Raw genomic sequence first — 24841 nt, 5'->3', positions numbered from 1 at the left:
CAATATTGCTAAACTCATACAATTAAACCAGCGCTAATCTAATTGCATAGCATTAAATCAATCAATAGGAAATTAATCTAGCATTGACAATACAATAAATTACCCCCTCATATTATTTATGGATCCCCACAAACCCTAGAAAGGAAACTACTCGCGCATAATTAAAATTAAACTAATCAGAGCAATTAAAGAAAACATAACAATAATAATAACAATAATAATAATAATAATAATAATAATAATAATAATAATTACGTATGTATACTTAACTAACAAAATAAAAGCAAAGCATAATTGAAAAGATATGATGAGATTAAGAAAATATTGATACTAAAACTTAAAGAAAACTATAGTAAAATTAAATTAAAAGAAGTCAACTAAGACTTGCATAAAAACGAAATTGACGAACGAACGAACAAAACAAAGAAAATTCCTCACTGAACGAAATCACGGAAAAGAAAACTAAGCTAAAAATTATGAAAAATAATATCTAAGCTAACCTCCTAATAATATACTACTACTCCTATTTATAAACACTTCACCGCCAAAACAAAACTAAGTGGGCCTAACAACGAGCCCATTATAATGAAGCGAAACTGACGGCTTGCAGCATAAACTCGCCCGATCGGGCCCGGTCAATTAATTGGCCCAGCATCTCTAATTTTCTTTGTGATTGGGCTTCTTTTCCTTTGAACCCAAAATCCTTAGCTAGCTTGTTCATTACTTGATCCGAAATATTAAATTGGATCACCTCATAAATTGAGCCCTTATTCACCGAACTAAATTTCTTTAACTCGGCCTTGAGCTTTAAATATACGATCATAAAATACGATTCGACTCTAATATCTTCGTAGTGGCTCAATAAGCCCGAGAATCGTAATAAATCTGCAAATTCCTACAAAATGATACCAACTCTACGAAAACACTAGAAAGCGTATATTAGTAATAAAAATAGCTCCATGGAGCTCAAATAAGCACAAATATGACCGTGGGACGGGGAATAAAAATATATATAAAATAGACTTATCAGTGAGTTCTCAGACTTAGCTTTTCAGCTTCTTTTTTCTTCTCTTTTTTTTTTTTTTTTTTTTACTCACATTCTTCCTACCCCCCTGTCTTTTGTAGTCTGAAGAGAGCAAGAGACAAAGAGAAGGGAAAGCCCCTGCTCGTCCCGAAGATCAGATACAAGAAGAGTCTGAAGAATCAGACATGGACGAGCAACCTCTTCTCAAAAGAAGACGAATGATGGCCATCATTGGCCCTCACGATTTCCAGACGAGGCCGAGGCCCGTCGGCATTGAAATAAGAGAACCCGAGGAAGGCGGTGGATCGCCGAGGGTTCCTCATCCACCACCTCAATCACCACCGAAGACCCCTTCACCACCTCCTGAGATGGAGGTGGATCAGAAAACTCCCGATCCGAAGGGAGGGGTCCAAGAAGAGGTTCAAGAGAGTGCTGCTGTGCACAATGATGAAGATGCTGTGAAGCCCGATGCTGAGGGTTTCGCAGCTGATATTGCAAGAGAGGTTGAGGCTTTCGTCCTCACCCCTGAAGAAGCAGATGTCATAATAATTGACTCTGCTGAGAAGGAGGAAGAAGCTCAGGAAGAAGCTGAGCCATCTAAGGCTCAGGAAGCTCCATCATCATCCTTTCCTTCTTTCCAGACGCTGCAGTCTGGAGAAATGGGCTTCTCGGCCCCCCGCATTCCACTTCCAGATCACATCTGGGATCTCATATGGGGCCAGAACCGAGAAGGTGCTGCAGCCTACTTCGGCAATTTTGCTGGCCTATCCGAAGTAGACAGGGCGAGGATCTAGTCGCTGAAGGCCACTGCTAGGATGGGCGAATCCAGCAGATCAGTTCCAGACCCAGCAAGATCTAATAAACTGCCGATGATGCAGGTAAATTTCTTTCCTTGCCTTTATCTTTTTTCAGTTCAACTCTTCAGTTTAGTTTTTTTTTACTGACTTGTGCCTCTGTTTCCAGTTTGTGCACAATCAGACTCTCACTGTAGAGCTGATAGATTCCCTACAAGATAGGGTTGATGCCGCTGAGTACGAGAAGAAAGTGGCAGAGGAGGAGCTGAAGCTTGCTAAGCTGAAGCAAGCAGCAACTGAAGAAAAGCAGCAGAAGGGTGAAGAATATGAGAAGAAAGCTGCTGAGGCCCTTCAAACCTTCTGCGCTGCCATGGAAAAGGAAGTTTTTCCCCCACTGATAGAAGGGGAGAAATTCCTTCAGTAGCATATGGGAGTGGACATCTCCAAATTCAAAGCTGCCATTGAGAGCAGAATCAGAGAGGGAGCTGCTGCACAAGCCGAAGTGCAATAAAAGTTGGAAGCTCTTGAAGCCAGTAGAATGGCTGCTGAAGAGATGCTCCAAGCTTGAAATGTCCAACTCTCGGAAGCTGCTACTGCTGCTGGAACTCAGAGAGTTAAGCTCCAAGAGGTTGAGGATCAGCTGAGAGCCAAGAAAGATGAACTGACCCAGACTCAGACTGAAGTTTCCCAGGTTCAGCAAGAGCTGAACGAGCAGAAAGATTCCTCCTCCAAGCTCGCTGATGAGCTGAAGAAATCCAAGGAAGACTTGGAGGAGATAAAGAAGAAGTTGGCTGATGTTGAGGCTCTACTCAAGGTCCGTATCTACACTCAAGAAGAGTACGACATGGGTTTCAGAAACAGGTTCAGAGTATGCCGAAGAGTCTGCCTACACGCTGAGCCGAAGCTGGACTAGTCCAAATGTGCTGAATGGATCCAGGATCCCGAAGACCCTCACATGAAGTATCCAACTCCAATCGAAGCTGACATCCTTGAGGCTGGAGAAGCCGAAGAAGAAGCTGAAAGAAAGGAGATGGAGGCTGAACAAAGGGAAAGGGAGTCTCAGCAAAGTGCAAAGCCTGCCTCTTCAGCTGCTGGGAGTCTGATCCTCGGGCTGAAGCATAGGAACTCGGGCAGTCGTCTTCAGAATCTTGCGGTTCATCGTGCGTTCAACTTTAGACTTGCCGCTTCTGAATTTTTTGCCTTGTTTTTTGCTTCAGCTTGCCTTGATGTACAAACTGCTTTATTTGTTTTTTAATGTACCTCGGCAGCTGTAACTTTCCGTTTGTGGGCGGCTGCCGATGCTTTATTATGTCCTTTGAACTCTTGAACTTGTAGCTCGTTTTCCGAGCATTAATCTCATTTATCTGATACGTTTTCTTCAATTACTTTGCCTTATTTTGAATGCTTTAGTGTTTCTGAACTTGACGAATTTTTGCAAAAATTTGCTAAGTACAAAGCTCTTAGCTTGAAGAATTCTGCTGAAGATAAACTTGCACTGACAGTGCCTCTTGCCCCCCCCCAGTAATCTGAAGACTCAAGTCTTTGGATTACTGAGTTGGGTTTCTTTAACTTTCAGACGAAGCTGAATAAATTTTTTTTTAACAGTTGCTGTTATCCTTAATTTTCTGTCTATCTTTAAAAATGGATATCTGAAACACAAGGCCAATTGAAGGCAATGTTTCAGATAATGGCTTTCTGGGATACAAGGCTCAGTTAAGGCAATATCCCAGAATTGTCCATGGACTCATGTCTTTGGAGAACAAGTCTTACTGAAGTTTGACTTCAGCTGAAAGACCAGAGTTCTTTAAAAAGACGAGTTTGTCAGCAATCTGAAACCCAGTTACCCAAAGGCGAAGGTTTCAGACGAGGCTGAATAAAAACCCTTAAAGAGTAGATAGAATAAAGAAAACTTAAAAGAATAAAAAGTTGCAAATAATTATAGAAATGGTGAAGGGGTCTTTCATTAATAATTCAAAATGTACTTACAAAGATTGTTCTGCCCCGAAGGGTTTACACATGATATTTCTTAAGTACGTCAGCATTCCAGTGATTTTTCAACTCAGTTCCATCTAACTGACGAAGTCGATATGTCCCTGGCTGAAGCTCATCATAAATTTCGTAGGGTCCCTCCCATGCAGCTGAGAGTTTCCCATGGATTCGGCTTTTCTGAACTGCAGCAGCATTCCGGAGGACAAGGTCTCCAATTTTGAGAGGCCTTGCGTGGACCCTTTGGTTGTAAAATTTGCTAATTCTCTGCTTATAAGCAGCCATTCTGTCTCGGGCTGAGTGTAATACACCCAAGTCCATTTCTTACTCCTAAAGCATGACCAAAGTCACAAACTTCTCTTACAAACTTGAATACTTGGCCTCCAAGTTGTTGACATCATACATGATGTCAATAACATGACCTCATAAACTTCCTTGACCCCCAAGTTGTTGACATCATACATAGGATCCAAAGTTCAGCCATTTTAAGCCAAAAGTCTCTTGCCCTCAAAGCTCCATCCTTCTTTCTTCTCTCTTCCTCCCATTTTCGTACTTCTTCATCCCGTATATGTTCCAGGCCATTTTTCAGCCACTTCTGTTCATTTTTAGCATTTTGATATTTGAGACAAAGTTGTTCTTCTCAAAAAATCCTTGAGGTTAGGCTCAAGAATCACCCAATTCGGAGTTATATACTATGAGATATGGCCTCTGCAAGATCTGACTCCTCCTTTTCAGCGTGAACCTTTCTACTTTAGGTTGTTTTGCGGTTAGTATTCTAAAACTGATATTTATTTTCAATTTATTATTATAAGGTTTTATATTTGATTTTATTACTCCATATAAGGTTTATTTAGGAGATAATTCATGGTAGTAAATCTAGGTGAATAGTTGTAAAGAGTCAATATAATTGTTCATGCACAACTAGTCTAGGGTCGTTATTTAATGGTTTAATGTTCATGGGTTGAAGAGTTTTTGATTTAGGATTATTGGTTCCTTGTAGGGGGAATTGCAAGTTTGAGATTAAGAAATTTGTGTTTGTTGCAAAAGATCAAGGTACGTACTCGTGGCTAGATCTTTAAATAAGTGATTTTATACAAATGTGTTTTGTGTTTTGAATGATGAAATATGTTTGAATGTTGAACAAGGATTTATGAATGTTTATGAAATGAATATTGTGAAATGTTTTACTGTTTGATCTTTGGAAATAATTTCAATGTTCTAAAAGTTGTTTATGCACATACTTGACTTCAAATTCATTTTAAAGTGTTGAAATCCCATACATGGGAATTGGAAGGTTGATTTATCAAAGATATATATTGGATTTTTATGACTCCCACTATGTGGAGATAAAATTGAAGACTATGGACTATGTATGACCTAGTCTTTCCCCTTGATAGCACTATGTAAGGAGTTACTAGCTTGGGGGGTGTGCACACTTAGGTGGAAAAATGATTTGTGAAATGAGGATTGGATCTATCCATGCTTTGTCTTAGACTATTTTTGGAAAATTATTGATTTCGGAAATTGATATATTTTAATATGAGAATTTATATTCACGAGTGGTTTGAATCAATTGTGATTGATTAAAGTCGAAACTTTTGAAAGCATGTTTAATGAACTAAATTGATTTTACATGTTTAGCATTTGTATGTACTTAGCATTTTGGCTAATACGTATTTCTCTTTTGTTTTGGCTTGGCCCTACTTATCATTAATGATAAGTAGATAGGTGATGGCGATCAGAAGACGTGAATTAAATGCTGCATTGGGGACAATGGGCGGTGATCACCTAGTTAAATTTAGTTATTATAGTATCAATGTTTTAGTTACTTCAGAAATTTCTTGAACTATTATTATTATTATTATTATTATTATTATTATTATTATTATTATTATTATTATTAAATGACAAGTATTTTCTTCCGCTGCAAATCTCTGTTAAGCCTTACGTAATCACGTGGCGGTAACACTCCCATGTTACTCCATAAAGTTGGATTATTATTATTGTAAATATTAGAGAGTAATTTGGGGGTGTTACAAAGTGGTATCAGTTTTCGGGTCTTAAAAAGATAAATATTGGTATATAAAATTGATGGGTAGACCTAAGAAGGGCATATAGGATAGAGTTTCGCATTTGTTTTTTCCGAAAGTATATATTAAGTATATATTTAAGTAAAAACTACTTTCTATTTTAATACGAAGAAAGATTAATAGTGGGGATTATTGGATTGACAATGAACTCTGGCTAAGGCAGGATTTGGGCTCTGGGCAACGTCGACCCTAACCTCTCCTATCTGGGATCTCATTGATCCAATTAATCCACATTATGAATCAAGTATTTAACTATAACCATATATAATATTTTCAAAATTAAAAGAATTTGGAACGTATTCAAAAGGTGATTTCGAACTTTACGTGAATTATGTGCATATGGACTAAGCAAACGTCCAAACTATGTTTTAGAATATAAAGGTTCGAATTTAGTTTCGAATTGCGTCAAGATTGATAGTCCAAACGTCCAAAATTTTATCTTCGGGAATTTCTCCCCGAAGCTTGAAACCTAGGATGGGGTCCATCCAGCTGGATTCTGGGCAGCGCAGCACACTTCAGGTGCTTCGTCGACACTTCTTTCACGGCGCACCTCCACATATACAGATCTGTTCAGCTCAGTGAGAGTTGAACTGTCAAGTTTGGAGAGTGCGTCGGCTTGAGCATTCTGACCCCTCGGGATCAGCTGAACTTCAAAAGTTCTCAGCTTTGCAATGACTGATTTGATCTTGGCAAGATAGGCTATTATGGAGGGCTCTTTGGCCTCGTAGCTGCCGCCGATCTGATATGCAACTAGCTGAGAGTCTGTTTTCAGACAGACATGCTCGACTTCCAGAGAGATGCACAATTCTAGGCCAGCGATTGCTGCCTCATATTCAGCTTCGTTGTTCGAAGCCTTGAAAGAAAATTTGAGTGCATACTCAAAGGATTTGCCTTCGGGAGAGGTTATCACTACCCCTGCCCCCGAACCATTTACGGTGGAGGATCCATCCGTAAATACGGTCCAGATTTTCTTTTCATCGTCTAGCGTCTCATGGTACGAGCATTCGGCCAGGAAGTCTGCTAGAGCTTGAGCCTTGATGGCTGCTCTCGGATGGTAGCTGATGCTGAATTCGGTGAGCTCGAAAGCCCACTTGGCCAGCCTACCAGATTTTTCAATTTTGCCGAGAACTTTTTCCAGCGGCTGATCAGTTAAGACCACTATCTGATGGCAATCAAAATAGGGCCTCAGCTTCCGAGCAGCTACCACTACTGCAAAGGCAACTTTCTCGAGTAGAGGTGACAGGGTAAAGTCGTATCCCCTAATCAAAAGTAATTCCTAAAACCACTAACTAAATATAGATAGGGAAGTAGGGTCGAATCCACAGGGAAACAAGTCTTTCTATTCCTAACTAATTATTATAATCTAAATTATCAAGGTAACCAATATTTTATTGTAAAAAGGAATTAAACTACGGAGATCAAGTTCAGGGAGAAAAACAATAATAAGAAGGCCTAGGGTCACAGGTTCACCAATAATTAATATTCTGGGATAAAACATGACAATCAATAATCAACATTGCACAAATAACATGATTAACAGGCTCTCGCAATTTATTAATCAACATAGATCTAACAGGCTCTCGCAATTTACTAGATCTAAGTTCCTATTGAAAATAACCTTTAATATCAAATTAACATCTGCTCGATTCATCAATTCAATATTGCTATACTTTTACAATCAAATCACATCTGCTCGATTCATAATCTAATTGCAAAGAATTAAAACAATTCAACACGAAATCATTATGCAATATCAAATATCAATAATAACAAATTATCCCTTCATATTAATTATGGATCCCCATAAACCCTAGAATTAAATTACTCAGACATAATTAAATCTAAACTAAACGAAGCAATAAAAGTAGTCATGATAGAGTAAAGAAATAAAATAAATAACTGAGATTAAAAGAGAAGAACTCGTTACCAAAGTTAAAAGGAACAAGAGTTGTAGAGAGAGAAAATAATACTAAGAGTTTAAGAGAAGAGAGAAAGAGAAAAGTTAGAGAGAGAAAGAGAGAGTAAGGGAAGGGAGAAAAGAATTCCCCCCTAAATTCACTTAACAAAAGTGTATTTATACTAAGCTAGAAAATCCTAAGTTAAAACAAATTAAACGACGCTTAAAACGTCCTCCAGAAACACGCGCTCGATCGGGCGAGGCACCGCCCGATCGGGCGCGCCTTTTTGATCGGACGAAGGGCTGCTGCGATATAAGTCTTCTTTGCCCGATCGGACGCGCCATCGGGCGGATCATCGGGCGGACCATCGGGCGGACACCTTTGGGCCGCTTGGACTCCTCGTTTGGGCTCGTAACTTGGCCCAAATCAAATATCCTCTTTGGGGCTTAAATCATTCGGTCCAAATGCATCGTCTTCACACAAGTCGAGCCCTTATTCACCAGCTTGATTACTCTAACCGATCTTGGGCTACGAAAGATGGTCGTGCTCCTCCAATGCTCGTAGTTGCTCCATAAAATCCCGGGAAAATGTTCCAAAGGTGCAATTCCCTACAAAACTCAACCAAAACTACGAAAACACTAGAAAACACATATTAGTAATAAAAGTGGCTCTAAAGAGCCAAAAACACTACTAATTATGACCAAGGGACGAGGGTAAAATACTATATAAAATAGACATATCAAACTCCCCCAAGCCAAACCTTTGCTTGTCCCTAAGCAAAGAGCTCATCAATGAACATATAAAACATGCCTCACCCCAATAATCAAATCAAGCACAAACGATTCAACGAAAATCTAATGAACCTGCTTCAATATCAATCAATCTCATTCATCCAATTACTCTTCCTCCCCAACAATTGTCAAGTAGAGCAAACCAAATGAGCATATAGAATTCAAGACTAGTGCTCACACACTCAACTCTCATTTATGTGGCAAGTAAAAGATGTACTCGATTGCTCTCCATCCCAACCCTTTTATGTGAACAATGCCCTCCCAAACTCACAACACTCGTGTGTTTAAAAAGACATACACTCAACCTAATAGTCGACTCGGAATATGTCAAGTCATAACTTGCATTGATAAACAACACTTTCACATTTACACAACTCTATGCACAAGGTCGGAAGGTCTTTAAAGCTTGTAATGTAAGGCTAGGTTAAGGGGTAGGATAAATTTGGGGATATGTGAGAGAAAAAGCTATGCATTAAGGGAGCCAAAACCTAATAAACCCATGATCAAAAATAATGATCATACACATCTCCAACATAACCAACTCCAATAACAATCCACCAAATATACTCCAAACAATATAAACAATCCCAACTCTTACAATATTCACTCATAAAAATATGATAATATAAAACTTGAGTGAATAAACAACTTTGAACTCATAACTTGAAATTTCTCATTGAAACTCATCTTTTTTTTTCTTTTTTTTTCTTTTAATCAACCTTCACTTAGAACATTTGAACATCAAACATTTTTTTTTCTTTTTTTTCTCTTTTTTTTTTATTTTTTTTCATTAGAAGTTCACTTTCTTTTTTTTTTTCAACAAATTTCTCACTTTTTTTTCCTTGAACTTCTCTTTTTTTTTCTTTTCATCACACTTTTATTTTTCCAAGGGTATTCAACTTTTAAACTCATCAAAACAAAAATATGATCAAGAACAAATTACTTCTCAAAACCCACCCAAATTGTGCAAATAATGTGCACACTACAAACTCCATCACCTCACTCACTAATAGCTCCCCCAAGCCAAGCTTGGGACTAGTAACTAATGGGGAAAATAAGGCTTGTAATGTGGCTAATAAACAATAAAAAGTCAAGGCAACAACGTGGGTAGCAAGAAGGGAACAAATGTATCTAAATAAATCCGAAGGCTACCTAAAGAACAAATGCCTTCGTCCTCCACATGTGCATAATAATGAGTTATGAAACACTACTCATAGTTGCAAACCAATACTCAAATTCATTGACATACCAGGAACTATTCACACATTCCTAACCAAATCAACTAGTCAAGCACTATATTCACAAGTAGTTGGAAAAAATTGACGCATGTTTAGGAATCAAAGCAATTAAACTTCAAATCATGTTCAACAAATCCACAATATTAATCATCAAATACCAAGAATCAAAACAAATTCGAAAAATTTTCATCAAGGGGCACAGGGAAGCATGATTCATAATTCATTGGAACGAAACTAACTTAAGAAAACAATAAAATCTATACTAAGCACGTCAAAAGAAAAAAAATAATAAATAAAAAGAGAGAGGGTGAAAGATATACCATGCGTACACGAGAACCTCCCCCCAAGCTAAATTAGACAATGTCCTCATTGTCTTAAAGGGAAGCTAGTAGTCAAGGTGACTACTCATCATCATCACCACATCAATGTCACCAAAGCCTCGAGGATTGCAATGCATCTCTTTAGAACAAAATTGGGCAAGAATGAAACAAAGTGTTAGTGGGAAAAAGTCTAAATTTGAGTCAGGTGCACTATTCTGATCATAACTTTTGATATATAAATGATAATACAATGATTCTAATTGCATTGGAAACTAGACTTGAAGAGCTTTCCAACAACAGGTCACATGCAAAAATTGGATAAGAAACACAAAAGTTATGGCCTGTCGAAGTTGACAAAGTTTGCTGACGCGTACGCGCGCCCGATCGGGCGAGCTCTGCCCGATCGGGCCCGAGCTACTGATTTGACGGGCTGATCGCTGTTACTCTCTGCCCAAATATCTTTTGTACTAGTTTGTCGTCTTCTTTTTCGCTATCTTGATCAAAACCTGCACAAAAAGGTACTCCCACAAGCATAAGATACACTCTCCTTACCTCTCTATAACAAAACAAAAAGAAAATACACAAAAATAAAAGACTAAAAAAAAAAACTAAATAAAAAGCAACAAAATACGGGTTGCCTCCCGCAAAGCGCTAGTTTATCAAGGTCCCGCTCGACCATACTCTTTCTCTCAATCGGAAGAATTCAACGCCTTGAGTAACTTATCAAACGCCCCTGCAAACATTTCATTAAGCACTACATAGGGCTTAATAGCAAGCACATTAATTCCTACAAAGAAAAGGTTAGGAGCACATAAAGAGAACTCAAGGTAGAAGTTAAAATCAAAAGAAAGAGATGAAAATACACCACAACCTTCTACTTCCTCCGTTAAAAATTTAGAATTAACAGAACAAACATGGAGGTAGTCATTGTCTTTATCATCCAATAATGACTTGAAAATTTTACCCTCACAAATAACCTTATCATCAACAAAGGAATTTTCTACCACCGTTTCTACAACTAATGATTTTTCAATCACTGATTCGTCACCCAATGATTTTTCAACCACACATTCTATAACCAATGGTTCTTCAACCTCAATAACATTCGTATTATTATAGTGTCCATAGACTTTTTCATCAAGAGCCTTCCAATAACTGTCATTAGCAACTAATCGTTTCCGAATATGATCATATGTATATGGAAAGACTCTAAAATCATCAGGAGCAGGCACGAAAAACTCACTATAAGGGCATTCAGGATTTTCATGACAAAGACGATATTGACAACAACAGTATTCAGGTGCTGCATAAAAATCATATAATTCTTGTAGTGGCGTAAGCATGGGTATTTTCAACTCATAAAAAAAATAAATAAAAATAAAATAAAAGATAAAAAAAATAATAATCTAGACTTTAATAACAACTAGAAATAAAAATAAAACTGTTTCCCAGGCAACGGCGCCAAAATTTTGACAGGGTAAAGTCGTATCCCCTAATCAAAAGTAACTCCTAAAACCACTAACTAAATATAGATAGGGAAGTAGGGTCGAATTCACAGGGAAACAAGTCTTCTATTCCTAACTAATTATTATAATCTAAATTATTAAGGTAACCAATATTGTTATTGTAAAAAGGAATTAAATTATGGAGATCAAGTTCAGGGAGAAAAACAATAATAAGAAGGCCTAGGGTCACAGGTTCACCAATAATTAATATTCTGGGATAAAACATGACAATCAATAATCAACATTGCACAAATAACATGATTAACAGGCTCTCGCAATTTATTAATCAACATAGATCTAACAGGCTCTCGCAATTTACTAGATCTAAGTTCCTATTGAAAATAGCCTTTAATATCAAATTAACATCTGCTCGATTCATCAATTCAATATTGCTATACTTTTACAATCAAATCACATCTGCTCGATTCATAATCTAATTTTCAATGAATTAAAACAATTCAACACGAAATTATTATGCAATATCAAATATCAATAATAACAAATTATCCCTTCATATTAATTATGGATCCCCATAAACCCTAGAATTAAACTACTCAGACATAATTAAATCTAAACTAAACGAAGCAATAAAAGTAGTCATGATAGAGTAAAGAAATAAAATAAATAATTGAGATTAAAAGAGAAGAACTCGTTACCAAAGTTAAAAGGAACAAGAGTTGTAGAGAGAGAAAATAATACTAAGAGTTTAAGAGAAGAGAGAAAGAGAAAAGTTAGAGAGAGAAAAGAGAGAGTAAGGGAAGGGAGAAAAGAATTCCCCCCTAAATTCACTTAACAAAAGCGTATTTATACTAAGCTAGAAAATCCTAAGTTAAAACAAATTAAACGATGCTTAAAACGTCCTCCAGAAACACGCGCCCGATCGGGCGAGGCACCGCCCGATCGGGCGTGCCTTTTTGATCGGACGAAGGGCTGCTGCGATATAAGTCTTCTTTGCCCGATCGGACGCGCCATCGGGCGGATCATCGGGCGGACCATCGGGCGGACACCTTTGGGCCGCTTGGACTCCTCGTTTGGGCTCGTAACTTGGCCCAAACCAAATATCCTCTTTGGGGCTTAAATCATTCGGTCCAAATGCATCGTTTTCACACAAATCGAGCCCTTATTCACCGGCTTGGTTACTCTAACCGATCTTGGGCTACGAAAGATGGTCGTGCTCCTCCAATGCTCGTAGTTGCTCCATAAAATCCCGGAAAAATGTTCCAAAGGTGCAATTCCCTACAAAACTCAACCAAAACTACGAAAACACTAGAAAACACATATTAGTAATAAAAGTGGCTCTAAAGAGCCAAAATCACTACTAATTATGACCAAGGGACGGGGGTAAAATACTATATAAAATAGAAATATCAAGAGGGTAGCGAGTCTTGGCATCCGTCAGAGTGTGACTGACGAAGTAGATCGGTTGCTGAATTTTATTTTCTTCCCTCAGCAGCACTGCACTGATGGTGGCTGGTCTAATAGCCACGTACAGAGACAAAGTTTCTCCCTCTACTGGGTTAGCCAGTGTTGGGAGCTGAGCCAGATGCTCCCGAAGCTGCTTGAAGGCTTCTTTTTGCTCTTCTTCCCAAACGAGCTCTTTTGTTTTTGGGAGTTTCAGGGCTTTGAAGAAAGGTAACCCCTTGTCCGAAGCTCTGGAAATGAACCTCGAGAGGGCTGCCATTCTTCCGGTGAGCCGCTGAACATCCCTCTTTGTTTTCGGCTCAGGAAGATCGAGCGCTGCTTTGACTTTGGAGGGATTGACATCAATCCCCCTCTTGCTGACCATGAACCCAAGGAATTTCCCTGACTTCACGCCGAAGGCACACTTCTTCGGATTCAGCTTCATTTGGTGTTTTCTTAAGGTGGCGAAGGTTTCAGCCAGGTCCTTAACATGGTCTTCAGATTTTTTGCTCTTGACGATTGAATCGTCAACATAAACTTCCATGTTTCGGCCTTTTTTATCGGCAAAAACTTGATCCACCAGCCTTTGATAAGTTGCCCCCGCATTTTTCAATCCAAGGGGCATCATTTTATAATTGTACATCCCGGCGTTCGTGACGAATGTCGTCTTTGCTCGGTCGTCGGGGTGCATAAAGATCCGATGATACCCCGAGAATGCGTCCATGAAACTAAGCAAGGCATGGCCACTTGTCGAGTCCACTAGCTGATCGATCCTCGGCAAGGGATAGAAATCCTTCGGACAAGCCTTATTTAGGTCCGTGAAGTCAACGCACATTCTCCAGGCACCATTGGCCTTCTGAACCATTACCACATTCGCCAGCCATTCTGGATATTGACAGGGCTCGATGAAGCCTGCATCCAACAACTTTTTGACCTCGGTTGTAATATCTTGGTTCTTATTTGCGGAGTAATTCCGCTTCTTTTGCTTAACTGGCCGACACGTTGGGTCGACGTTGAGCTTATGGGAGATGAGGTCTGGACTTATCCCAGGCATATCAGCTGCCGAGAAAGCAAACACATCTTTGTTATCCCGCAGGAGTTGAATAAGTTCACAACGGGTGCTCGGATCAAGGTCCATCCCGATTGTTACACATTTCTCGGCATCTCCTTTGGTCAACTCAACCGTTTCAATCTGCTGGTCCAGGTCCATTGTTGATGGGCTGGACTCTTCACAATCTGGCCTGCTGTCTATATCAGCGGGCTACCCAGACTTTTTCTTCTTCGGCTGGCTCTCTGAGTCTTCCGGCTGAGATGAAGAGCTAGTCTTTTCTTATTCTGGCCCTTTTTCTTTGGGCACAGAACCTTAGGCCAAAGCACTTAGACCTTTCGGCTTTTTTGTGCTCGGCTCTCTTTCTTTTTTTTTTCTCCTCCTCATCCTCATCGTCGTCATCTGGGCGTCTAGTGGATGGCTTGAGGTATTGCACCTTCGGGCCTCCTTTTGGCTGCCCTGGATCCTTTCGAGGAAGTCGGTGTCTGAAACGTAGACCATCAGCTGATGATAAGTTGAGACAACCCCTTGGATCTCGTGAATTTTGGGTCTCCCCAAAATCATGTTGTACACTGAAGGAGCGTCGATGACAAAAAATTCAGTCATGACGTTCCTAGCTGCTTCATCGCAGCCGATGGTGACAGGAAGCAGAACTTTCCCATCAGGATAAGTTGAAGCCCCATAGAATACCGGTGTGAGGTGTTTGGGCTTCAGCTTGATTTGATTATAGGCCTTTCGGAACAAAATATTTGCTCCGCTACCACCGTCAATTAGAACTTTGCTGACGTCGTGGTTGGCCACCGTGGCGATGATCACCAACGGGTCCTTATGAGGGTACGTCATCCCCCAACAGTCAGCGGCTGTGAACGTCATGTTCGGCACCGGTGACTGGGGTGGCTGAATGTCAGCATGGTTCACCTGATGGGTCAGAGCCCTGAGGTGACGCTTGTGCTCCCTTCGAGAGCATGCTCCTCCCGAGATAACATGGATTGGAGGAAATTTTCCCTCCACAATTTTGCTGTTCTTTCGGGGGAAATCAATTTCTTGTCGAGAGTCCTTTTCGGACTTCTCAGCCTCTTTTTTCTCGCGATGATCCGCGATATATTTTTTTAAGTACCCCTTCCGAACCATATCCTCGATTTGGTCCTTCAGCTGGATACACTCTTCAGTGTTGTGTCCCGGTGATTCATGGAACTCACACCACTGATTTTTATTTTTCCGCTGATACCACTCTAGGAGTGGTCTCGGCTTTCTGTAACTCTTCTCCTCCTTCGTCACGCTGTAAATCTTAGCGCGCGGAAGAGAGAGCGGAGTGTAAGATTCATATCTGCCCGCAAAAGGAGCAGAATTTTCCTTCTTCGACTCGTTGGCCGAAGATTGTTCAGAGGCTTTCGCCTTTCCCTTTGCCTTCTGGCCTTGGCCTTCAGACGAGGGTGTTTGTTTTTGTTTCCCTCCCCCAGATTGAGGTTGGGTTTTTGTTTTGCTCCACTCTTCAGCTCGGATGAACTTATCCGAAGCATTCAGTGCCTCCTCCAGGGTCCTGGGTGAATTCATGACCATGAAGTCGGAGAACGGTCCAGTTCTGAGACCGTGCTGAAGGGCGAAAACTGCCAGCCCTTGGTCCAGCTGAGAAATGCTGGACGACTCGTTGTTGAAGCGAGTTAGATAGTCTCGGAGGCTTTCAGCCTCCCCTTGCTGCAGACCCATGAGTTCTGCAGTAGTCTTCTCTTGGCGGTTTGCCGTAGAAAACTTGCTCTTGAACTTGGAGGACAGATCGTCCCACCCGGTTATTGAGCCTTCTTTCACTCCCTTGGAGATCCACGCTTGCGCGACCCCCTTGAGAGTGGTTGGAAAATATTTGCACCAAGTCGCTTCGGACCTGGGGCAAAGATGCATGTGTGCCTCGTAAGAGGCAATATGGTCCTTCGGATCCGAAGTTCCATCATAAGTAATGTGCGACGGGATTTTAACCGTCGGCACATGGGCTTCCAGTATCCACTGCTCTAATGGAGAACTGGAAGGCAGCATCACGGCCTTTCCCTTGTTCCCAGCCGAAGGGACCGCGCTCCGCCCTCTCAGAGAGGTAGAAGTGGTTTTCGTCCTTGGCTGGGAGGTCTGGGCCTCGGCTACAGGGTAGGAGAGGCGGCTGTGCACGCTCCGTTCCCTATCGCCGAGACGGTCATGAACGCTTTGACGAACAATTTCTGGCCGAGAGGCAGAACTGCTGCTTTTGTGGGATCTACTCGTAGTGAGTTGAGTGGAAGGTTCCCTGAAGAAGTGAGAGTTCCTGTTTCTCTCCCTCTCGGTTCTCCAGGTGTCCTCCTCCCATTCTCCAAGCTCCTTGAAAGAGGAGGGTTTCCCCCCCTCCTGGCCGAGGTTCCTCCGCTGATCCCTGGTTTGCGGAGGAGTCCGGTCGTGTGGGGGCGGCATATTTTGGGCCTTCATGGCTTCCATGAGGACCGCTAAGGCTCTCACTACTTCCTCCGAGTTGGGCCCCGTCAAGGGTGTCCTCGGCTGAGAGCGAGAGTAGGTGCGAATGCTCCGGGATTGACTCCGAGCATGAGATTGGGTCCTTTGAGTGGACCGGTTGTCCTCATTTGACCGAGGTGGACTCGGCGGATGATTGGACTGGATTAAAGGAGATTCGGATCTCTCCCTAGGCTCTCCATGAGAGTCGGGTCCCGCAGAGGGGCTCCGATCCCGAGGAGGAGATGGACTAGGAGTGGGGCGTTCTAAGGGACCCCCTCCTAGTGACTTTCGGCGTTTTCTCAAAGGAGAAGCACCGTTACTCTTTTTCTTGTGATTCTTAGCCATCTGAACTAAGATTGAGGTTGAACTAATGAAATTGGCTTAAAGATTTTTTGAAAGTCTTCCCCACAGACGGCGCCAAATTGTTTCGGGTGAAAACAATGGGACCCTGCTGAAGGTCCGAAGATGTGGTGAAGACTGGGTTCGGTCCAAGTGATGTTGGGTCGAGGGTTTCCTGCACAGGAAACACACGTAAACTAGCCTCGGGGGTGTTGCCGAGGAAGGCCCTCCGATGCTAAAGTCAGTACAATGTGTAGAGAGAAAAAGCTATGCAAGAGAATTAATTGCTTGAGGCTTTTTTGTCAATCCATGTACAAATGCGATATTGATGACTTTTATACCTTTGCATATATGGGAGAAGTGGGCCTTGACCCAATTGACTTGCTTTGTGGACTGATCTTGACTTTAGCACATATGGAGAGTTGAACCTTGACCTTGGGCTTTTAATTGGATCATTTAATGACTAGGCCCAATTGGACTAAATTGGACCCAAACAAGTATAAATAATAACTGAATGAGCTTAATATCGATCCAACTTGAGCCTTCATTGCACAACCTTTATGTCGTACAAAGAAAAACATATACTAGGTGAATGAAAATTTTAAGGTATAGCAGACTGTATCTTGCTAGGTACAGACAAAAAAATGCGGAAAGAACATGTAGCTGTTTTGTAAAGAACATACAGTTTTTTTGTAAAGAACATATGGCAGTTTTGTAAAGAACATTCAATTTTTTTTATTTTTTTATTTTTTATATCTAAAGAACATCTGTAATATTAATAAAGAACATGATATTACTATTTAATGAACATTACTTGTATATACCCATCATAATTTTAAGACAAAATTTAAAGAACAATTCATAATAAGTAATGAATATTATATCACAAATAAAAGTACATTATACTAATAATTAAAGAACATGGACATATGTTCTTTTCACTTTTTTTTGGGTGCAAATATGTTCTTTTTACCTTAGGTATATGTTCAGTACATTTTAATAGTATGTTCTTTTCACTATAACTATATGTTCTCTACATTAATAATATGTTCTTTCCTTGAAACGTCTGTACCATGCAAGGTACCCACGCCTGTAGAAACCACACACTGCTAGGTGAAAGCTAAAGGTATGAACAATTGTGGAGTTTAATACGTTATTCGAGTTGTATGATTTAATTTATTTTCTACGTTTTCTTTATATTAAGTGAAAGCTAAAGGTTTGAAAAAAAAAAAAAAAAAGGTTTGAACAATTGTGGAGTTTCTTTGATAATATAGTTGATATCAAATCAAAAAATAATAGATCAGACTATTGTAGTGTGGGTGGCATATTGGCATTCACTCTCCTTTGGTTTAAATATGCCTGCTATTTTATATTTCTTTACCAAAAATTTGCGTATGTTTCTCACTCAACGATCCATAATCCATTCCAAAATCATGTGCAGAAGTTCCCTCTAATATAAAATGGTAATAACATTCTTGTGAATGTCAAGTTAGGAAACATTTGTCGTGCAGGGCGTAATATATAACCCATGACATGATTTTAACATTTTTTTCAAAAAAAAAAAAAAAAAAAAAAAAAAAAAAAAAAAAAGAAGACATGATTTTAACAGCAAAAATTAAGCTTATGAAATGTAGAATATGATGAAAAGAAGCCATCTTTTTATTGATAATACTCTGATTGAAAACCACACAAGCAAGTGATGAGAAAAAAAAACACACACACAAGCAAAATTAATCAAATTACACAAGGGTGCATGCAATACATAATTCACTCATGATATAAGGGAATTAACTTCACAAGAAGAAAACATGACTTAGGCACGAGGAGGGCATAGGAAGCCACTAGGGAGCTTGCAATCACAATAGTTAACAAGAGCTGTAAGATCAACGTCGAGGTTGAGGTTAACAAGCCCTAACACATTAGCATGAACTGCGGTGCAAAGGCAGGCAGCAGCATCAAGCTTAATGAGGTTACCTACAAGGCTACAACAAGCCGCCTTCTTAGGGGATCCAACACGAAGCTGAACAAGATCAAGCACATCTGCACATACATTCAACTTAAGGGTATCTGGAGGGCATGACTTAAGAGGACGAGCCACATATGAAGCGAAGGCTAGGTTGAACAAAACAAGGTTCAATGCTAGAAAAAGAGCAATTGAGGCGGTGTTTTTGGAGGCCATTTCTAATAACTTGGATAAATTTCTTTTCTTTGAAGCTAATAACTCAAAGAGATGAACACAAGAAATGAAGTAAATTGTTTGTGTTGGATGATGAAAACTCTCATCAAAGTTGAACTATTTATAGATTTTTCAAGGCCTTAGTAAATATGGGGGAATATTTTGAGACATTGAGCTGGATGAATAACAATTATGGAACCATCCAATAATGTTTAAGATATCACGGGTTAGTTATCACGTCGCACATGGATTTATATTGAACGAAATAAGACATATTAATAAAGACATATTTTTGACATAATTTTAATCTATCTGCATGTTGTCATTGGAATAAGTTTAGGGTTTTAAGTAATTAAACAACTAGTTAAGCATTGTTATTATTAGGAGTAGTACACTAGTACATATATATGTTGTATTGGACGTGGTATACTATTTCATAAAATGGTTTACCTATAGAATCAAATAAAATCTGAAGTACATAATTGTATAATTGGTACTATTAGGTGGGCTACAACTAGAGTTATGGCTATTTACGAAAATAAACAAATAAACAATCTGTTCCTATTAAAAAGGTTAAGTAGATGAACCGAAGGTATCAAAATTAATAATTTGATAACAGCAGTAACGCTAATAGTAACAACATTATGATTATTATATTATATAAAAAGGTAAATACATATATTTATATATACTACCTCCGTTAACTATTATTTGCAAATTGCAACAAAGGGGTATTATTTGTGAGATATAAAATATTCCTCTTTGTTAACTATTATTTGCAACAAAGGGGTATTATTTGTGAGATATAAAATATTCCTTTGTTGCAAATAATAGTTAACGGAGGTAGTATATAAAAAAAATACTATATCCGTCCATAAAAGTCTATATGATGCACAAAAAAAATAAAAAAGCCTATATGATGGTTGTTAGCAAACAAGTTGTAAAAATTGGGTTTAAAATCGATTATTTCTGACTTTCTCTCTGTTGAGCCTATGAATAACCCACATATGAGCATTCTTCTTGTCCCACACTAAAAACACTAAATACTAAAAGGGGGAGTGTAGTGGTAATAAAATCCCACATTGAAAGAATTCAAGAGTTACCACCACTATATAATACAAGGGGCTACTCCCCTCATTGCCATATGGTTTTCAGGTGGAACCTCCTTGGTCTTGTACAGTGGTGGACTTGCACTCTTTCATGACGGGTGCGGCCCAGACCCGTATTTAATATGGTATCAGAGCCAGGCCCATGATCTCACGATTGGGGCCTTAATGGCTAACCCGTATTTAACACTCTCTTTAATTTATGCTTTTTTGGGTGTATAAATTTTAATAAAAATATGCTAATTTCAATAGAACTACGAAGTACATTGTTTGAATTTAGTGAATTCCCTTGTTTCAGAAAAAAATAATAAAAAATTAAAAATTAAAAATTAAAATTAGTGAGTTCCCTTCTGGCCAAAGTTGTTGAGTATAAGTGTTATTTTGGAATGGTAAAATCCTATAAAATTATGGAAAAATTGCTCGGAATAATCCCACATTTGGGCCGTCCGCTAAAAATAATCCCACCTTTGGATTATTTTTAAATAATCCTACCTTTGATATCAATCCGCTAAAACCATTAGCATGACTATTTATTCATTAGTAGTTTCAATTGAAAATATCTATAATTTATATTATTAAAAAGAGTTTCAAGATCATATGGCACATGACACTCTCCTGATTTTTTTGTTATCTATTATTTTATGTCTTCATACATTAGTAAAAATAGAATGAATTATTAAAGTCTTAATCTCAAGATTGATGAAAACTTAACCATTGAGCTATGTTATACTATGTGTCTTTTATTGCAAACAAAGTTAATACTCCGTATATGACAGCATAATTTAATAAACAAAAATTAATTAAAGTACATATTAGCATTGTATCATATAATTATCCAGGTCATTACCCGAGCCAAAAAACTATTGGAAGTATAATAACTCAAGGCATTACCTGAGCCAAAAACTATAATAACCTAGCCGGGCATAACCTATATTATCTGTCCACCTAACCCCTTTTTTAGTAACAAAGAATTAAAGAGTCATAATGCTAATTTGTTTTATTTTCGCAAATAGACATAATTCTAGTTGTATTCCACCTAATAACATCCAATATACATGTACTCCAGATTTGAATTCTTTGTGTTAAGCAATTTCAGAAGTTATACGATATTCTCATATTTTACATACTAACAATACCATTGCTTAGTTGTTTACTTTGTACGCATACTTTCTTTGATAACATGAAAATTAAATTATGTCCAAAATATGTACATATCAACATTAGCTCAAAGTAACAACCATGTGCAAATGTGCAATAAGGCAACCCGTGATATTCTAAACATTATTAAATTAGATGCTTCCAAAATTCTTATTCATCCAGCTCAATGCATGTCTCAAAATATTCTCCCATGCATACGAAGGACTTGAAAATCTATAAATAGCTCAACTTTGATGTGAGTTTTCATCATTCTAACACAAACAAATAACTTCAACTTTGTTTTGATAATCTCTTTGAGTTTGTGTTAAAGAAGCAAAATTTGTTCATAATGGCCTCCAAAAACACCGCCTCAATTGCTCTTTTTCTTGTGTTGAACCTTGTTTTGCTTAACGTAGTCTTTGCTTCATATGTAGCCCGTCCTCTTAAGTCATGCCCCCCAGATACCCTTAAGTTGAACGTGTGTGCAGATGTGCTTGACCTTGTTAACCTTCGTGTTGGATCTCCTAAGAAGGCCGCTTGTTGTAGCCTTGTAGGTAACCTCATTAAACTTGATGCCGCTGCCTGCCTTTGCACCGCAATTCATGCTAATGTGTTAGGCCTTGTTAACCTCAACCTCGACGTTGATCTTACAGCTCTTGTCAACTATTGTGATTGCAAGCTCCCCAGTGGCTTCCAATGCCCTCCTCGTCATGCCTAAGTTTTTGTTCTTTTTTATGTGATGTTAATTTCTTATTTGAGTTGATTGTGTATTACACTCTTGTGTAATTCGATTGCTTATGCTTTTGCATTTTTCTTTTCAATACTTCTTGTGTGGTTTTGTACGAGATTGATAATAATAAGACGCTTCTTTTCATCGTACTCTAAATTCCATATGCTCAACTTTTGTTTTTGAAATCATATCCTGCGTAATATAATCCATAATATATTAGGCCTTGGATGAGGCAGAATGCTTCCCAACTGACGTTCACAAAATGTTATTATCAATTTATTATAGAGATCTTTAACTCATAATTTTAGAGAAGATTATGGATTTTCTTGAGAAGGAAAATTACACAAGTTAAGAGTTTAAGGGTCTGTTCTCATTGACTGAACTCAGCTGAAATGAACTGAATTTTTTATAAGAGAAGGAAATTAGGAGCTGCACTGCACTGAACTGAGGTGAATTGAACTGAACTGACCTAAATTTCAACGTATGAGAACAGGCCCTAAGACAGTCTAAAGAGAAATATTTGGATTATTGCATGTAGAGTAAGATAAACACGTAAACTTGGTGAAGAGTGCTCGTGGAGTAAAGAAAAAAACATCCAAATTTGGTTAAGAATGCTAAAAAGGCTTATTTAAACCAAAGGAATGTTCCATACACACGAAGGTCATAAATCACCCACACCATATTATTCTATTCTTTGATTTGCTATCAAGTTTCCACAAAGATCCATTAATAATTTAATATGCAAAAACTAATTATTAATTTGTAAAACCGTACAACAGTACAAGAGCTGAACAAGTTGAATGTGTAAAATCTAATTCTTACTTATTAATTTCATTATAGTCCTCAGATCAAGCCCCATGGGGTTAGCAAAAAAAAGTAGTAAGAAAATGGGTATGTAAATCAATAATGATAGAGAAAATTTTTGAATCTATATTGTGAAAACATGTCATGAATGAGAAGAAAACATTACAAGTAAAATGAGCAAGATAAGGTAACTTTTGTAATTTTTATGGATATTGAGAGTTTGTAACCATGCACCTAGAGTAAGTATTACCCAATACCATGGTATGGGTAATATTATCCAATACCACATTTTTTTTTTCTTTTTCCTTTTTTTCCCCTTTCCTCTTCATCTTCTTCCTTCCTTAAACCCTTTTCCCCAACTCCATGGATAGCTCCCATTGTCGGCCAAGCCTCCGCCCACCACACTTCACCTCCGACAGAAAGAAGCCCACCCCACCAGCTACTAGCTTGGTCGAAATCCAAAAACACGCAACTACCTTCATTAAAAATCACCGAAAACCACCCAAAAAAACATAACCCAAAAACGAGAGACACAAACTTATGGCTTTAGCCATTAAAAACGGTGAGTTCTATGCTGGAAATCGCTGAGTTCGGTCGAAATTGACGCCGGTAATTTTTTGTCGGTGCTCAGTTTTTATTAATTTCTATATTGTTATTATTGGTTTGTGTACTGTTATTCTTGGTTTTTATACTGTTATTGTTAATTTATATACTGTTATTGAGAGTAGAGAGACTGCATTTTTACAACATGGGTAAGTAATACGTGAAATTATATTTTTGCCCCTGGTATGGGCCCAACGAGCCCAGACCTGGTAGTGGTCTATCACTACTCCATGCACCTAGGCTTATGTCTTAATAAGTTTTTGCTGATATAAGCCTTTTTTTTTTTTTTTTGGTTTTTGTCATTGCTTCATCCATACTAAGTAATTATGGTATAGATATTTAGCTAATTATTGGCCCGGTGATACTTTGGATTATAATAATTTGTAAGTTTGACAAAATTATATTTAGAAGATTAGTGTTTAACATTATTTATAAGTGAATATTTATAAGTGAATAAAATACAATAGTAATAAATTTAAGATTAATGAGGGCTAGTTTATATTCATTGTACTTTACATAATAAAATAGTAACTTATGTAAATAATACATATTAAATTCTATATATTTTTGGTGTTTATAGACCTATAAGGGCTGATGAGAATCGATATCAGGATCCCCTGTTACCAGAAAGGAAGCTCTAACCACTTAATTGTGAAATGTATTATTATGAACTAGGTTAGCTCCCGTGCAATGCACGATGATCTACAGTTATATATAATTATAGATTATTGATTGATAAGTATTTTATTATAAATTAGTTGAGAAATAATAAAAGTATGTGATATGTCGATTTTTTAATTGTAGTTTCTAATACACAACTAAAACAAAAGTAGGCAAAAAATCAAAGCTATATATTTTTCTTGCTATAAAATAAGTCACAAATTACTGCGTGCATGATTTTTGGTTTATATTTTAGAAAGATTTGTGAAATATTTTATTGTAAATATTATAATTACTACTTATTAATATGGAATATGTATATAATGACACGTGTCATTGCTGGTGTATCTTTTACTATATAGTTATTGATTGATTACTTTTTTTTAAATAGTATATTATTATGTAATTACTTAGGAGTTACAAGGAGGTGATAATAATTATTCATTCATTCATTAATTAATTTATTTTTATCATTATTATTATTATTATCATTATTAGTAACAAAGGGCATGATACAATTTGTACGTTTAAATTTTCGTAAATTGTCATAGTGCAATTGTAGTCCACCTAATAATATCCAACATACATGTACTCCAAATTTGAATTCTTTGTGCTAAGCAATTTTAAAAATTAGGATACGATGTTCTACGTAGTAATAATGTCAAAGCTTAGTTGTTTAGTTTGTACGTATACTCTCAATGATAACATGCAAATTAAAATTA

At 38.0% G+C, this 24841-nt stretch overlaps 1 long non-coding RNA gene and 2 pseudogenes across 1 annotated transcript; 2 read left to right on the top strand and 1 right to left on the bottom strand.

Moving 5' to 3' along the window:
• Positions 1-4297: 4297 nt before the first annotated feature.
• LOC145615032 (uncharacterized) lies at positions 4298-5607 on the top strand. Its single transcript, XR_014107206.1, has 3 exons — positions 4298-4570; positions 4805-4857; positions 5529-5607. It is a non-coding gene; the product is annotated as an uncharacterized LOC145615032 (long non-coding RNA).
• Positions 5608-18716: 13109 nt separating this feature from the next.
• LOC145613722 (putative lipid-binding protein AIR1B pseudogene) lies at positions 18717-19082 on the bottom strand (annotated as a pseudogene).
• Positions 19083-21671: 2589 nt separating this feature from the next.
• On the top strand, positions 21672-22040 carry LOC145613721 (putative lipid-binding protein AIR1B pseudogene; annotated as a pseudogene).
• The last annotated feature ends 2801 nt before the right edge of the window (positions 22041-24841 follow it).

The sequence above is a fragment of the Chenopodium album genome, chromosome 25 (assembly GCF_948465745.1).
Source record: "Chenopodium album chromosome 25, dcCheAlbu1.1, whole genome shotgun sequence".
NCBI lineage: Eukaryota > Viridiplantae > Streptophyta > Magnoliopsida > Caryophyllales > Amaranthaceae > Chenopodium > Chenopodium album.
The sequence above is the reverse complement of the archived record's forward strand: the minus strand, read 5'-3'. Positions and strand labels throughout refer to the sequence as shown.